This window comes from Dromiciops gliroides, chromosome 1 (assembly GCF_019393635.1).
Source record: "Dromiciops gliroides isolate mDroGli1 chromosome 1, mDroGli1.pri, whole genome shotgun sequence".
In the NCBI taxonomy this organism is placed as follows: domain Eukaryota; kingdom Metazoa; phylum Chordata; class Mammalia; order Microbiotheria; family Microbiotheriidae; genus Dromiciops; species Dromiciops gliroides.
Window position 1 is genome coordinate 500,042,520 of NC_057861.1, and position 15,832 is coordinate 500,058,351.

Below are 15,832 nucleotides of genomic sequence, written 5' to 3' on the forward strand. Positions count from 1 at the left end.
CCTTTCTTATGCCAGGAGGTGAGCAGTACAGTACTGAAAAAGGCTGCTGAGATGCCCAGGGGCCTGCTGAATTCTATATCTACTTCAGGCCAGTGAGAAAATGACCCTATGGCCTGGACTATATGTGTGCAGGGTTGTAACTATAACTCCCATAGTATCTGTACCTGCTGATTTGTCTTTCCCCTTTCACCACAGGACTTTTATATAGGTAAAAATGGTAAAATGGTATAGTTGTTGTCTTTGACTCTTGCATAAGTTGAATTTGAATGAGGCAGAGTTGCATCAATTTGTTAACCTCACTCTCTCTTGCAGAATCATTGAAGTTCAGTGGCAAGACAATAGTCAAGATGACTGGTGTTGTCTTGGAATGAAGTGGATGATCTTGGCATCTTAGATGTCTGATCATATTCTAAGAGCTCCTGCTTTAGCTGCTTTCATGGCCATTGGAACAATGTTTTCATCCACCTACTTAACCAAGGGAAGTCTTCAAATGCTTGGAGTAGATAGGTCTCTAATTCACCAATGGGTTTGAGATCCCTTGGTTACCCTCAACCTTATTTAGCCCACCTGCCAAAATGATTTACCCAAGGTGCAGCTGCTGCGCATGCTACATCTTCTTGGAGCCACAGGTGAGAGTTGGGTGAGTCAGGTAACACCAAAAGTGGAAAGCAGCACTGAAAAGGACTCAGCAGCCCTTACATAAGAGGTATTATTCTTCCCTGAACATCATTTTACCCTAACATCTGTGGTTATATCAATATGTACTATTAATAATATCTAGCAATTATATGGGAGCTAGGTGGTGCAGTGATAGAGTGCTGGGCCTGGAGTCAGGAAGACCTGACTTCAAATCCAGCCTCAAACACTTAGCAGCTGTATGACCCTGGGTAAATCACTTAACCTCTGTCTGCCTCAGTTTCCTCAACTGTAAATGAGCTGGAGAAGGAAATAGAAAACCACTCCAGTACCTTTGTCAAGAAAACCCCAAATGGGGTCATAAAGAGACAGACACAATAACAATAACAATAGCATCTATGCTGTGCTTTAAAGTTTATAGGGCAGTTCTGGGCCTGGAGACAGAAAAACTCATGTTCCTGAGTTCAAATCTGACCTCAGACACTTCCTAGCTGTGTGACCCTGAGCAAGTCACTTAACCCTTCTTTTCTCAGTTTCTTTATCTGTAAATTGAGCTAAAGAAGAAGATGGTAAACCACTCCTATATTTTTGGGAAGAAAACCTCAAATGGAGTCACAAAGAGTCAAACACAACTGAAATTGAAACAACTTAAAGTTTACAAAATAATTTCCAATTATTATGTCATTTTATCCTTGTAACAGCCCTAGGAGATAGGTGGTATTATTACTCCCATTTTACACATGAGGAAATTGAGGTACATAACAGTTAACTTGCCTAACTCTTACGAAGCTAGGTAGTGTCTGAGATCACATTTCAACTCAGGTCTTCCTAACTCCAGGCTCAGAAATCTGGCTATTGTGCTACCTAGCTGCACAAAATCCATGAAAAGTAATTTGGGCAGTTTGGATCCTGAAAGCTGGTGAGAGGGAGAGTAAGAGGCCTCACTGCAGCCGTGCTTTGTTCTGATTACAGAGGAAGAGAGCAAATAACTCAAGCATCTTTGCCAAGAAGACCCCAAATGGGGTCAGATGATTTGCCTTAGGACTTGAATCCAGGCAATTTTCTTTTCCATGGGAGCAAGGTACCTTTCAACTCTGCTCATCATATTCAGCTCTTCCTGTAGACCTTGTCCCTTGGTTTCAGGTGTGTGAGCTGGAACACAAAAGCATGGAATTAGTGGCCACAAATTATCCAGTGTTATTTCCTTCCCAAATAGAATGATTTTTCAGTGGTGGAAGTAGCTGGGGGCTAAGGATTGGATCTTTTATTTCTTTGGGGTTTTGTTTGTTTTTTTAGTGAGGCTATGGGGGTTAAGTGACTTGCCCAGGGTCACACAGCTAGTAAGTGTCAAGTGTCTGAGGCCGGATTTGAACTCAGGTCCTCCTGAATCCAGGGCCAGTGCTTTACCCACTCCACCACCTAGCTGCCCCTGTTATTTCTTTGGAATAGGAAATACTCAGTGAAGAAACTCCCTTTTACCAATGAAGATTAGTGCATGATTTTCAATTTATGGTCTTAGAGACTTGTTGTAGGACATTGAGAGGTTAAGTGACTTGCCCAAGATTACAAAGTAAGTATGTATCAGAGGCAGCATTAGAGTTCAGGTCTTCCTGATGCCAGCTCCCTATCCACTATTTGTTGTTGTTGTTCAGTCCTATCTAATTTAACCCTGTATCAGGTTTTCTTGGCAAAGATACTGGAGTGGTTTGTCATTTCCTTCTCCAGATCATTTTATAAATGAGGAAACTGAGACAAACAGGGTTAAGTGACTTGCCCAGGGTCACATAGCCAGTGAGTGTCTGAGGCAGGATTTGAACACAGGTCTTCCTGACTACAGGTCCAGTGCTCTATCTACTGAACCATCTAATTGCCTCCAAAATTTTAAGTCTACAGCATCTAGTATTCCCAGCCAGTCTCCTATCCAAATACTAACCAGGCCCAATCCTGCTTAGCTTCAGAGATCAGATGACATTGGGCATGTTCAGGAGTGTATGGCCATAGACCTATGTACTATACCATACTACATGTTACTACCATATTACTACTATGCTACATCTCTCTCAAACTACATATTAACAGATAAAATCTTCAAACCAGGAATGACATGATTAAGCTAAAAAAAATGCAAGTACTCTGCAGTTGTCAGCCATAAATCAGTCACTGGTCACAAGATCTCTGACAAATAGGCTGTGGTGTAGCAATAATTGAGGTTGAAATAACCTCAGAGGGGAATTTTAAAAGCACTGATCACTTAATTTTTCCTGACTGTTCTTAGATGCACTCATTTAAAAAGAAAAGACTTATTGTTTCAGTCCCTCTCCCCAACTTGTTTTGTAATCGTTCCCTATGCACTGCTTATTTGGGGCTTTTTTTTTCCTCAATTAGCTTTCTCTCATTTCCCTTCCAGGAATTTTTGTTGGAGTTTTCAAAGTCCTTTGGTTCCTCTTTCTCTCCTTTCTGGCTCTTTTGCACTCATTTTCCCAAGAGAATGCTCCCATTCCTGGTAGAAATGGATTTTCCAGTTGTCAGCCATCTGTTTAGGTGCCAAAGTTGATATGAGCAGCATGGTTAACTCTTCAGTGTTTGGGAGGTTCTGTCTGTGTATTCTAGAGCCAGTTTTTATGGTTCAATTTCTAGCAAAAAAAAAAAAAAACAGAGTTCAAATCCTGCCTTGGACACATATGAGCTACATGCTCTTTAGTAAATACCATAACTTTTCTAAGCAGCAGTTTCCTCATCTGTAAAGTGGGGATAATAATAAAATTTACTTACATAGGGCTGTTATGAGGATGAAATGAGATAATACATGTAAAATGTTTTTCAAGTCTTAAACACTGTCAATGATATCCATTGTTATGATTGTGGTTTTTGTTATTTTTCTCATCTTTTTCTTTTTTTAGGTTATATATGTACAATCATAGTAAACATATTTCCACATTAGTCATTTCATGAAAGAAGAATCAGAGCAAAAGGGCAAAACCACAAGAAAGAAAAAACAAAAGGAAGTTCATTTTGTCTTAACCCATCAAGGATGTATAAAAAGACTATAGGCACTTGGTTTCCCAGGATGTGGCCTTTTTGTCTCCATACCCTCCAGGGAACCTATTTTTATTTCCTGAATTTGGATTTTTTTTTCTTTTTCTACCTTTGAAAAGATAGTATTTTTTGTCTCCAGTTATTTTTGCTTAAACTCTTGTGTTTAAGTTTCAGTCATGCCTGACTTTTGTGACCCCATTTGAGGTTTTTCTTGACAAAGATACTAAAGTGGTTTGCCATTTCCTTCTCTAGTTCATTTTACATGAGGAAACTGAGGCAAACAGGATAAAGTGACTTGCCCAAGGTCATACAGCTACTAAGTGTCTGAGGCTGGATAAGTTCAGAAAGATAAGTTCTCCAGATTCCATGCTCCTCTAAGATACCCTTATATCCACAGTTAAGCAGTCAAGTTAAAATTCTCTCTCCCTCTCCTCCAACTTGTTTTGTTTGCTAGTTTTTATTTCTTTTTCTGGAGCTTTTTAGGAAAAGGATTCCTTTCCTTCATTCTCTCCATTATTTTTTCCCTTTTATGTCTACTCTAGACTTTAAAAAGATTCATGGTCTTTATGCTTATTTATTCCTTGTTTAGTCTATATTTCTCATTGCTTATGAAATTAAAGCTTCTAAGGTACATATTATTTTGACTGTCCACTTCAAAATAGTTTTTATTGTTGCCTTGTAGACCTTGACCTCTGGCCCCTTTTTGTTCTGTTTTATCTCACTGTTCCTGAGGGAGATAGAGAAGAGAGAAGTATTGCCTCAAAGGGTGAACATTTTCCTGTGTTCCTGATTGTGCAGTTCATCACTACCCTCTTGCTGTGCTTTTAAAAATGTTTTAATAATCTTTGTTTCTTTTTGTTTCTTTTTTGTAACCTTGTTACTAGCCTCCTAGCCCTCCCCGATCCCCCTGCTCCTATAAAAAACAAAAAAACCAAAAAACCCACCAAAACAACTTTATAACAAACATGTTTAGTCAAGTAAATCAAACGGACATAATAGCTATGGCCAAAATGTATGTTTTATTCCCTATCTTGAGTCTATTCTCTGTCAGTAGATAGCTAGCATCCTTCAGCATGTCTTTGAATCATCATAGGCACTAACCAGTTCTAAGTTCTTCACAGCTGACTATAATTTTACTGTTGTTGGTGCTGCTGTATTTCATCCTTCTCAAAGACCAATGACATAGGTAGGGTGATGTCTTGACTTGCAAGTGAATTGGATTTAAGTAAAGCAGGACTGTGCAAAGTCACCAGGCTCACTCTCTCCTTCAGCATCAATGAAGTCCAGTGGCAAGACATAGCTCAGGACAACTGGTGATGGCCCCAGATGCAGCAGAGTGGGAGACCTTGGCTTTTTTTAAGCTTAGGTCTTTCCCAAGTCTCAGATTATCTGAGGCAACACCAATTCAATGATTTAAGACTAGGAAAGAAATGAGGCAAAAGAGGGCCTAGTTTGTTGCTATTGTGTATGCTGTTTCCGATCACTTCATTCTGCATTAGTTCACACATGCCTTCTCAAGTTTCTCTAAAACCACCCCTTTCATTTCTTATGATACAATAACATTTCCTTACATCTACACACCATTTCCCAATTGATAGGTACCTTCTTAGTTTTTAGTTCTTCGTTATAACAAAGAGAGCTTCTAATACATTTTTTTTTGTAAGAAAAGGTGATTTTCCTCCTTTGATCTCTTTGACGGGATAGGTTAGGTCAAGTATCTAGTGATATTAATGGATTAAAGGTTATGTACAGTTTAGGGACTTTTTTGGACATAGTTTCAAATAGCTTTCCCTGAGAGGCTGAATCAATTCATAGCAATACCAACAGTATGTTAGTATGCCTATTTTCTTGCAATACTTCTAACAATTACTTTTTGTTGTTGTTGTTGTCATCTTTACATATCTAATGGGTGTGAAACCTCAGAGCTATTTTAATGTGCATTTTCTCTGGTTAGTTATTTGGAGCACTTTTTAAATCTGGTTTTTGATACCTTGGATTTCTTCCTTTAAGAACTGCTTTTTAATATTATTGGCCTCTTTATCAATTAGAAAATGGATCTAGTGCTTATAAATTTAAATCTTTTTTATAGATGGAATGTGAAACCTTTATTAGTCAAACTTGCTACAAATAATTTTCCTAGTTGATTATTTCCCTTCTAATTTTGACTCAATCATTTTGTTTAGGAGAAAAGTTTTAATTTTCTATTAACAAAATTGTCCATTTTGTCTCTTGTGATCATCTCCATCCCTCTGTTGCTCAAGAACTTTACTCCTATCCAAATTTATTTATGATGTGACCTTTTATGTCATGAATCCTTTTGGAGCTAATCTCGGCATAAAATGTAAGACATCATTTTGAATCTAATTTCTGCCAGATTGCTTTCCAGTTTTCCCAGAAGTTTTTGCCAAACAGCTTATTATCCCAGCAATTGAAGTATTTAAGTTTGCAAAACAAAATAAAACAAAAACAAAACAACAAAAAACAATCTGTTACTCTGGTTTGCTTCTGCATGTTTACCCAATCTATTCCAGTGACCAACTTCTCTATGTTCTAATTAGTATTAAACATTTTTATATTAACTGCTTTCTAGTATAATTTGTGGTACCTTCCTTCTCACCTTCAAAAAATTATTTCCCTTGAGAGTATTAACCTTTTGTTTCTCCACATGAATTCCTTTATTATATTTTCTAGCTCTCTAAAGGAATCTTTTGCTAGTCTGATATGGCACTGAATATGTAAGCTAATTTTAAGTAGTATTGTTATTGTTATATTGGTTTATCTTACCCACAAACAGTGAATAAATCTCCAATTATTTAGATTTTTGTCTTTATTTCAATAAATAGCACTTCACAATTGTATGCATATAGTTCCTGTGTATATGGGTATTGGGACATAGGCTTCCAAAACTTTTATTCATTTTATAGTTATGCTGAATTCATTCTCTCTCTTCCTACTGGAATCTTTGGAAATATACAGAAATGCTGATTATTACATAGATTCATTTTATATCATGTATTATATTATTATTTTATATTGTGTATTTTCATATCATATAAATTTATTTTATATCCTATAACTTTATTGAGTTTAATAATTATTTTAATTAATTTTTTGCATAAATCTTTGGGATTCTCTAGACAATCTTATTGTCTCAAAAATGGGAGAATTGCTTTTCCTCTTTGCTTATGATTATTCCTTCAATTTATTCTTCTTATTTTATTGCTGTAGCTGGCACTTCCAGAATGATATAAAATAATGATAGGGATGATGCATACCTTTGTTTTTACCTGATCTAATTGGAAAGGCCTTTAGACTTTCTTCATTATATATAATATTGATTTTTAAAATTTTAGATAAATATTGTCCATTATGTCTAGTATGGTATGTTGGGGTTTTTTTGGAAACAGAAACAGATGTTAGTTTTTGTAAAGAAAAAAACTGGCATCTATTGACTTAATCATATGTTTTTTATTATTTTATTATTAACATGTTACATTATGTTTATAGTTTTCCTTATATTGAATCAAAATAACATTCCTGGTATAAATACAACCTGGTTATGTTTATAGTCTTTTAAATGTACCGTTGGATCCTTTTACTCATATTTTATCTAATATTTTACATCAATATCCATTAGTAATTTTTGTTGATAATGCTCTTTCTCTGTTTCGTCTCTTCCTTGTTTAGATACCAAGACCATTTTTGAATCATAGAGTTTAGGAGCACATATTCCTTCCCTTAGTGTTTCTGCAAATGTCATACTGTAACTATTTCTTCATATGATTTATAAAATTCACTTCTAAATCCATCTAAGCTGCTCTGCCCACCCTACCCATAAAAAGTTAATTTATATCTAATTCACTTTATTTTGCTGAGATTGGATTATTTAAATAATGTATTTCTTATTCTGTTAATCTAGGTGTTTTGTTAAGCCTTTGTACATTTCATTCATGTTATTCATTTTGGTGGCATGGGCAAAAGAGTTTCTGATAGTTTTTGTCATTTTTTTCTTCAATTTTTATGAATTCTCCTTTTTTCATCATTGATATCAACAATTTGATTTTTCCCTTTCTTAATAAAATCAGATTAGCTAACAAGATTTTTTCCATTAATTTCTATTGTTTTATTTTTTAAAAATTAAGATTCTAAACTTAAATGACAAAAAAGCATTTCCATATACATAGCAGAATATGAAAGAACATTCTATATGAAGCTGTGATTCTCAATTTCATAAAGCTTAATTTAAAAATATTAATAACATAGTCTATATATTACTTTCAAAACTACCCTTCTCATCTGGACTTCCTTCTGAAGTCTCTTTTGTTCATTTTAAAAAATATGATATAATGACATTATCTTTTTTTGTTAACACCATTGTAACCTCCTCTTCCTATTACCTAGTTAAAAGCCAAGAGAGAGAGAAAAAAATTCTTGCAAAAGATAAGAACATTTAATAAAAATGGATCCTCCCAGTGTCCTTGTTTAAAAATATATGCCTCTGCATGTTTGTCTATCAATTCTGTCATCAGGAGGTCAATAAAATGCTTCATCAGAGGTCCTCTGAAAATAAGTCACCACTGATTTGAGTTCTTAAGTCTTTCAAAGTTGCTTTATTTTTTACAATTTTGCAATGGTATGGATTTTCTCCCAGTTCTTCTCAATTCCTTCTGTATTATTTCATGCTACCCAGCGCTCTCTTAAATGATCATTTTCTTTATTTTTATATTGCAATTATTTTCCATTATATTCTTAGACCACATTTTCTTCAGCTATTCTTAAAATTTTAAGAGGCAATCTTAGCTCCCCTCCCAATTCCCTCTCCTTTAAGTCCCTCCCTTCATGATCAGAACATGTATTTTGTTTGCAATTATTCTGCCGATCCTCCCAATATAATGCTCCCTCTTCATCAGCTTCTGTTTGTTTCCTTTTGGGGTTGTTAGGTTTGATATATTTCAAACCAAGTTCATTGTGAATGTGGTGTGTGTGTGGGGGGAGGTACAGAGGGAGGGGGAGAGAGAGGGAGAGAAAGAGAGAGAGGGGGGGGGGAGGGAGGGAGGGAGGGAGGGAGAGAGAGAGGGAGAGGGAGAGGGAGGGAGGGAGAGTGTTCAACCCTCTTTTATCCATTTCAGATGAGTGAGGTTCATTTGATTCTCACTCTCCTACCTTTATGTTTGTATAGTCTTCTCATGAATCTTTCTCTATACTAGTGTATTCTTTCTTTCACTATCTCTTCTTTCTCCTCTGAAAATGCTGATAACAACTATTATGTCTTACTCCAGGATCTCTCTCTCTCTCTCTGTGTCTCTCCTTCTCTCTTTCTTTCCCTCCTTCCATCCCTTCCTCCCTCTCTCTTTTAAATTTAACTCCCTCAATACTTATAGACTTTGAGGTTCTTAAGGGATAGTTATTTCTTTTCTGTCTCTTAAAATTTTAGTACTACTTCATAAAAAGGCATACTCCTTTGAGGGATGTTGAGATTTGCAATATTTTACACGGATTATTATTTTCTTTAATTTACTCATGTCTCCATTTTTAGTTTCTGAATTGGAACTTTGCTATCCACTCCCTGCTGAGCTTTCACTTGGAGTGGTCAGCCTTGCCTGATCTCACCTAGCATCCTCTGGCTACCTGCACTGACTTTCATTCACATCCTAGAATTAGCTCCCCCTGTCCTTTTGAGCTTCAGTTTTCTGGATCTCCAGGGCCCTTTCTGGCAAATCAGAACAGATTGCTCAGGGCCTCATAGCCCCTGGGCCTGGGTATTTATAGTCTAGCACTAAAAAATTTCATTATTGGTTAGTTTCTGCTGCTCTCCAGTGCTTCCAAGGTTCCCACCCTGGAGCATTCTGATCACTCTGGGACTTTCTCAGAGGAGACCTTTGTTCTTGCTGCTTCTGGAGACAGAGCCTTACAAGATGCATGTGTCCACTCTCTGGCCATGTTAGCATGTGCTTTCCTGGAGAATAACTTTGCTTGCTTTGGGCTAACTTTTGCATAATTCTGGGCTGGAGGAAGTCACTATAATTTCTCATTGGATTACTTAATCATTTTTTTGAGCCACACTGAAACTTCATTTAAGATTCCCCCCCACACACACAAAAAAAAAAAAAGAAAAAGAAAAGGTTTTCCCCTAGACTCCAGGGTTGGGGAATAATGATAAAGAGTTTTTTAAAAAAGTCTTACTCCATTTCATACATGTCAAGTTTTTCTAAGACCAAAACTCAGTCTGATTAAGTGTAGAACTAGAGCCATTTTGGAGAAAGGGTCACTCTGGGCCATGGAGGGACACATAAATTTGTGTTAGATTAAATGGGGGGGGGCAGGGTGGGCAATGAGGGTTAAGTGATTTGCCCAGGGTCACACAGGTAAGATTTGCACTCAGGTCCTCCTGAATCCAGAGCCAGTGCTCTATCCACTGAACCAACCAGCTGCTCCATATTAGATTGAATTTTGCTTGAGCTCATTCAATTTGTAAAATGAAATATAGGTCTAAGAGGGTAGTATATATGTGAGCAGGGGAATCCCTGATAAATTTGCTAAGTACTCCAGTCAATATGAGATTATAGAGTGTGAGGCTTTGTCTGGAGGCATCACCTACCCCCATGAATGGTAAGCATGCCCAATGATGCTTTTCTGAAAGGACACAGTGAACTCTAAGATGTTTGGGATTCTGGAGGACAGACTATTGTTAGAGATGCCAACCCTGTCCATGGTCTTCAAAAGTGAATTTAAATACCAGCTTCCTCTCTCACTCTCTTCGGAATTCTCTCTTCATTTTCCCTTTGTTCTTTCTTCCAAAGTGCATCAAAGTAAGGGCGGGAAGAAGGGATTTCTTGAAATGTTAAAGGGTTGTCCAGAAAACAACTCCAATTTCAGTTCTGTTCAAGGAAGAGCTCATGGGTTATTTGAATGTTTTTGGTTTGTTTTCAATATTTGTTCATCGTCTTCTGGGAGTCCTTTGGGTCTTCTGCATTTTCTGTGGAGTGAAATAAAAGCTCTTTCAAACTGTATTTATAGTTAATATTTTCAGAGCTTGTAAAGGAACTGAGGACCCTTCTACTCATATTTGGGGAAAACTAGATATGTACAAGCTGCATTGGAGATGTCCCAGGGCAACTACAGGTAGGGAAAATGAGCCAAAGAAAATGGACCTCTTTGGTCAGACCTAAGCTTGAAACAAGTCCATGTGAGCTTAGATTCTCAGGGATCCCTGAATTATACACCTTTATCAGAACTAACTTGTTTATCCCTGATGGAGGCACATAGACAAATCAGTTTGTCACCTTAAATAAATCAGATTAGTGTTTGATCTATGTATTTAAGAATTCTAGTAGTAATACTGTGAAGCCTACAGACAGATATTCCTACAACTCTGATATCTCTATGCTCTTCAGATTTTTTCTCCCAAGATGTGCAAAACTAACTAAAATGCTGACATAATGTAGAAGGTCTACAAAAGGTATTTTTCCTGAGCATATCATGATGATAGCTCTTCTCACTGAGGGTTTTGGTTCAAATCCTAAGGAATACACTCTCAATACTAACTTCCTGCCATTCTCCTTATTTTTGCCTTCTTTAGCACACCATCTGTTTTGTGTAATGCAAGACAGGTTCCCTCCTATTTTTGTTTTCACTCACCATACCTAATTTCATTCAACATTGAAGTCCAAGCAAAACAGCCCCAGATCAAAATTACTCTTATTTCCTCCAACAATATCCCCTAATAATTGCCTAGGAGTTAAATTTGTCCTTACCACAATTAACTCTCTTTCACCTTGGTTTTCACATTCAACATGGTAGTGCTTTGTCATAAAGTAAGATACCAAGCCAGGATAAAAGGCAGAAACATCAAGATTCAAGTCTTACCTGGATTGCTCAGGTGACCCTGGGTAAGTCATTTAACCTCTCAATACTCTGGGCAGCTTCCTAAGACTATGAGTTACAAATAAGGTACAACCTGCCTCATTACAGGGTGTTTTGTCATTCAGGAGTTCATTTTCCTAATGAAATCACAGGCCTCATCCCCATCTGTTTTATAGCCATTTCATGGAAGATGAGTCAGAACACAATGATGAGGTATAGCTGTCACCAACAAGCAGATTCCCAATGTCTGGAGAAGAAATGAGATATCTTCAATAGACTGGGACAGAAAACATATACCTTTATATAGCTGAGTAACAGTTTATAGAAGCTGCAGTAAGAAAACAGCATGAAATTCCACCTAAGAATGTGGTCTATTTATACTCCAAACATTTTAAAGGTCCCCAGAGTACACAGAAATCACAGTTTTAATTAAGGGACATTTCCTTCTATTTGTTCCTGAAGGTAATGGCATCATGCACAAGGATTTAACACTGTGTATTTGTGTGTGTGTGTGTGTGTGTGTGTGTGTTCATGTGCACATGTGCATTTGAAACTCTGATCTCATACAACCAATGGTATATTTTGGAACCTTTCTCCAAAGGCTGTTTTCCTTCAGAAGGAACTAAACTAAATAACAAAACAGCAACTCAAAACTTTCTGAACTGAAGTCATGGATAGTTTGAGCCTTAATCAGACACTGGTTAATTATAATCAACAAATACTTACTGAGCACCTACTATATTTAGGTATTAGGGATACCAGGAAATGTAAGATAGAATCCATTCCTTCAAAGGCATTACACAATTTAGTTTGGGAGACATGAAATATATACAAAAAGATAAACAATATAAAATAGCATCTACTGAGTGCCAAATGAATGGTAGAGACAGTAAATGCTTACAGGAGTTTGGATGTCATTTCTGCCTTGAGATTAAACGGCTGGGGTTAGGAATGGAAGGTATGAAGCAGAAGAAAGCTTCCTCTTTTTCAGATTTCATTTTATTTAATTTTCAACTTTTAATTCTCTCTCCCCCACATCTTCTAATACCCCCACATTGAGAAAGAAAAAAAATTGCAAACATATATATTCAAGCAAAGCAAATTCTCACATTAACCACATCCAAAAAACCATTCAAACATATGCCTCAATCTGCACTTAGAGTCTATCACCTTTCAATCAGGAGGTGGGTGGCTTGTTTCATCATGAATCCTCTGGAAATGTGAATGTTGATTGTGTTGATCATAGTTTTCAAGTCTTTCAATATTGTTTGTCCGTATAATATTGTTATTATGGTACAAACTATTCTCCTAATTAAGGCTTCCTCTTTGTAGTAGTTCTACTTTCCTAGTTCCCTAGAAACTAGGGTCCCTAGTTTCATCCTCTTTTTATCTAATAAGCAGGAAAAGGAGATTAAATATTAAGGGAAGCATTAGTCATTGACTCAGTCTCCTAATTCCTTTTTATCCTTTAAATCCTGCTACCTGTTAGGGTCAACAGGATTTTTGAGTTCTAGGATTCACCAGACTCTGAGACCCCAGAGATCTTGTAACTCAAAGTTTTCATGGTTTAGGAACATAAGGAGGTAGTTTGGGAAGGATATTCCACTAAGACAATGGACCTGGTCCTTCAAGAGCTATACCTGACTTGCTTTGCTGGGAAATTAGTTACCTTTACTGCCAGAAATATTGTCTCTCAAAAGGAAAAAAGTCATGTTCATTCTAGAAGTCTGGAGAGAGAACTCTGGATGAATTTCCCTTTAATTGAAATAGAACAGATGAATTTCAGATCAAACTAAGATATTATTTTCTTAAGAGCTTAATCAATTTATTAAGTGGGAGAACAGCATAGCTTGGAGTATATTTTTTGAGAATGATCCAAGAAAATTCCCCTTACTCAATCACCCCAACACACATTCACTCTCTCTTCTCTTCTCCCCTCCCTCCACCAATAACCACACTAATAGTAACAATAAGAAAATTAGTATTAAGGAAATTATCTTAAGGAACTCTTCAGAGAAACAAAAAGCTAACCAGAAAGAACTCAAGCATAACTAATTTAGAAGCCATCATTAGGGTAAGGCATGGTTGATTCCCCAAAGTACCATCATTTTAATAAACATTTGAGCATGTATTAATCTGAATAGATCATTCAGCTACAAATAAAATGAGAGTTCTATGGGACAGGATGTGAAAAGAAATGGGTTTTCAAATAATAGGAAGGAGAATCAGAGAGAGAAAATCTTACTCAAGTAATTAGATCCTCAAAAAAAAAAGATCAGTAACTCCATGGGACTCTAAAGAATACTAGAATAAAACCAAAAGATTGAAAAATAATCAGAAAATGTAAGAAATTATATATTTTTAAAAAATCAACCAGAAAATACAGGTCAGGGAGACATAATCTAAAAATCATTAGATTAGTGGAAAACTATCAACCAAACACATGCATAAAAACCTCAATTACCATATTTTAAGAAATCATGGAGGTTTGAGTAGCTCTGGCCCAAGTGGAGGAGGTGAGCGGGCTCATCAGAGCTAACAACCACAGCACACAAAGTTTTGCTGTCTGGTTAACTAGCAAGTTGGCCTGGGGTTATCTACATATCAGGGAACAGGCCAGGTGAGTGAAGAATCTGCCCTTCCTTAAATCATACCACCTGGAACCCCCCTGAAGCTTGGGACAGTGCAGCCTGGAAACAGTGACCCTCTTTAAGGAGGTAAAAGTCAAGTAAAAGACAGGCCAAATGAGCAGATAGAGAAAGGTGAGGACCATAGAAAGTTTCTTTAGTGTAAAGGAAGATTGAGGTGCACACTCAGAAGAGGATAGCAATGTCAGGGCTCCTACATCCAAAGCTTCCAAGAAAAATATTAATTGGTTTCAGGCCATAGAGACACTCAAAAAGAACTTTGAAGATAAAGTAAGAGAGGTATAGGAAAAAATGGAAAGAGAAATTAGAATGATTCAGGAGGGTGATGAAAAAAATTCAACAGCTTGAAAAGCCAAATTGGCCAAATGGAAAAGGAGATACAAAAGTTCTCTGAAGAAAATCATCACTTAAAAATTAGGATTGAGCAAATAGAAGCTAATGACTTTATGAGAAATGAAGACACAATAAAACAAATGCAAATAAATAAAAATGAGGGCAATGTGAAATATCTCCTTACAAAAACAGCTTATCTGGATAATAGATGCAGGAGAGATAACATGAAAATTATTGGACTACCTGAAAACAATGATCAAGGAAAGAGCTTAGACATCATCCAGGAAATTGTCTGGGAAAATTGACCATATATTCTAGAAGCATAAAGTAAAATAGAAATTGGAAGAATCCACAGATCACCTCCTAAAAGAGATCCCAAAATAAAAACTCCCAGGAATGTTATAGCCAAATTCCAGAGATCCCAGGTCAAGGAGAAAATATTTCAAGCTGCCCAAAAGAAAGAATTAAAGTACTGTGGATCCCCAGTCAGGATAGCACAAGATCCAACAACTTCCACATTTTTGTTTTAGGCATTTTTTTACTTATTTTTAATCATAAAAGTATTTTATTATTTTCTAGTTACATGTAGAGATAGTTTTCAACATTTGTGTTCCTAAGATTTCTAGTTTCAAATTTTTCTCCCTCCCTCCCCTCCCTCCCCCTCTCCCCGAGACAGCAAGCAATCTGATATAGGTTATATATGTACAATCACATTAAACATATTTCTGCATTAGTCATGCTATGAAAGAAGAATCAGAGCAAAAGGGGAAAACCTCAAAAAAGAAAAAGAAAAATGTATAAATAGTATGGTTCAATCTGCATTCAGATTCCACAGTTCTTTTTTATGGATTTGGAGAGCATTTTCCACCATGAGCCCTTTGGAATAATCTTGGATCATTTTATTGCTGAGAAGAGTCAAGTCTATCACAATTGATCAACATACAATGTTGTTGATACTGTGTACAATGTTCTTCTGGTTCTGTTCATCTCACTCAGCATCAGTTCATGTAAGTCCTTCCAGGTTTCTCTGAACTCCTCCTGATCATCATTTCTTATAGCACAATAGTACTCCATTACATTCATATACCACAGCTAGTTCAGCCATTCCCCAATTCATGGGCATCCCCTCAATTTCCAATTCCTTGCCACTGCAAAAAGAGCAGCTATAAATATTTTTGTTCATGTGGGTCCTTTTCCCTTTTTATTATCTCTTTGGGAAAAAAGACCTAATCATGGTATTGCTGGGTCAAAGGGTATGCACAGCTTTATATCCCTTTGGTCATAATTACAAATTGCTCTCCAGAATTGTTGGATCA

At 36.6% G+C, this 15,832-nt stretch overlaps 1 pseudogene; it reads right to left on the reverse strand.

Annotated features, from left to right (window-relative positions):
• Nucleotides 1-2,520: 2,520 nt before the first annotated feature.
• On the reverse strand, nucleotides 2,521-2,639 carry LOC122737415 (annotated as a pseudogene).
• Nucleotides 2,640-15,832: the final 13,193 nt, after the last annotated feature.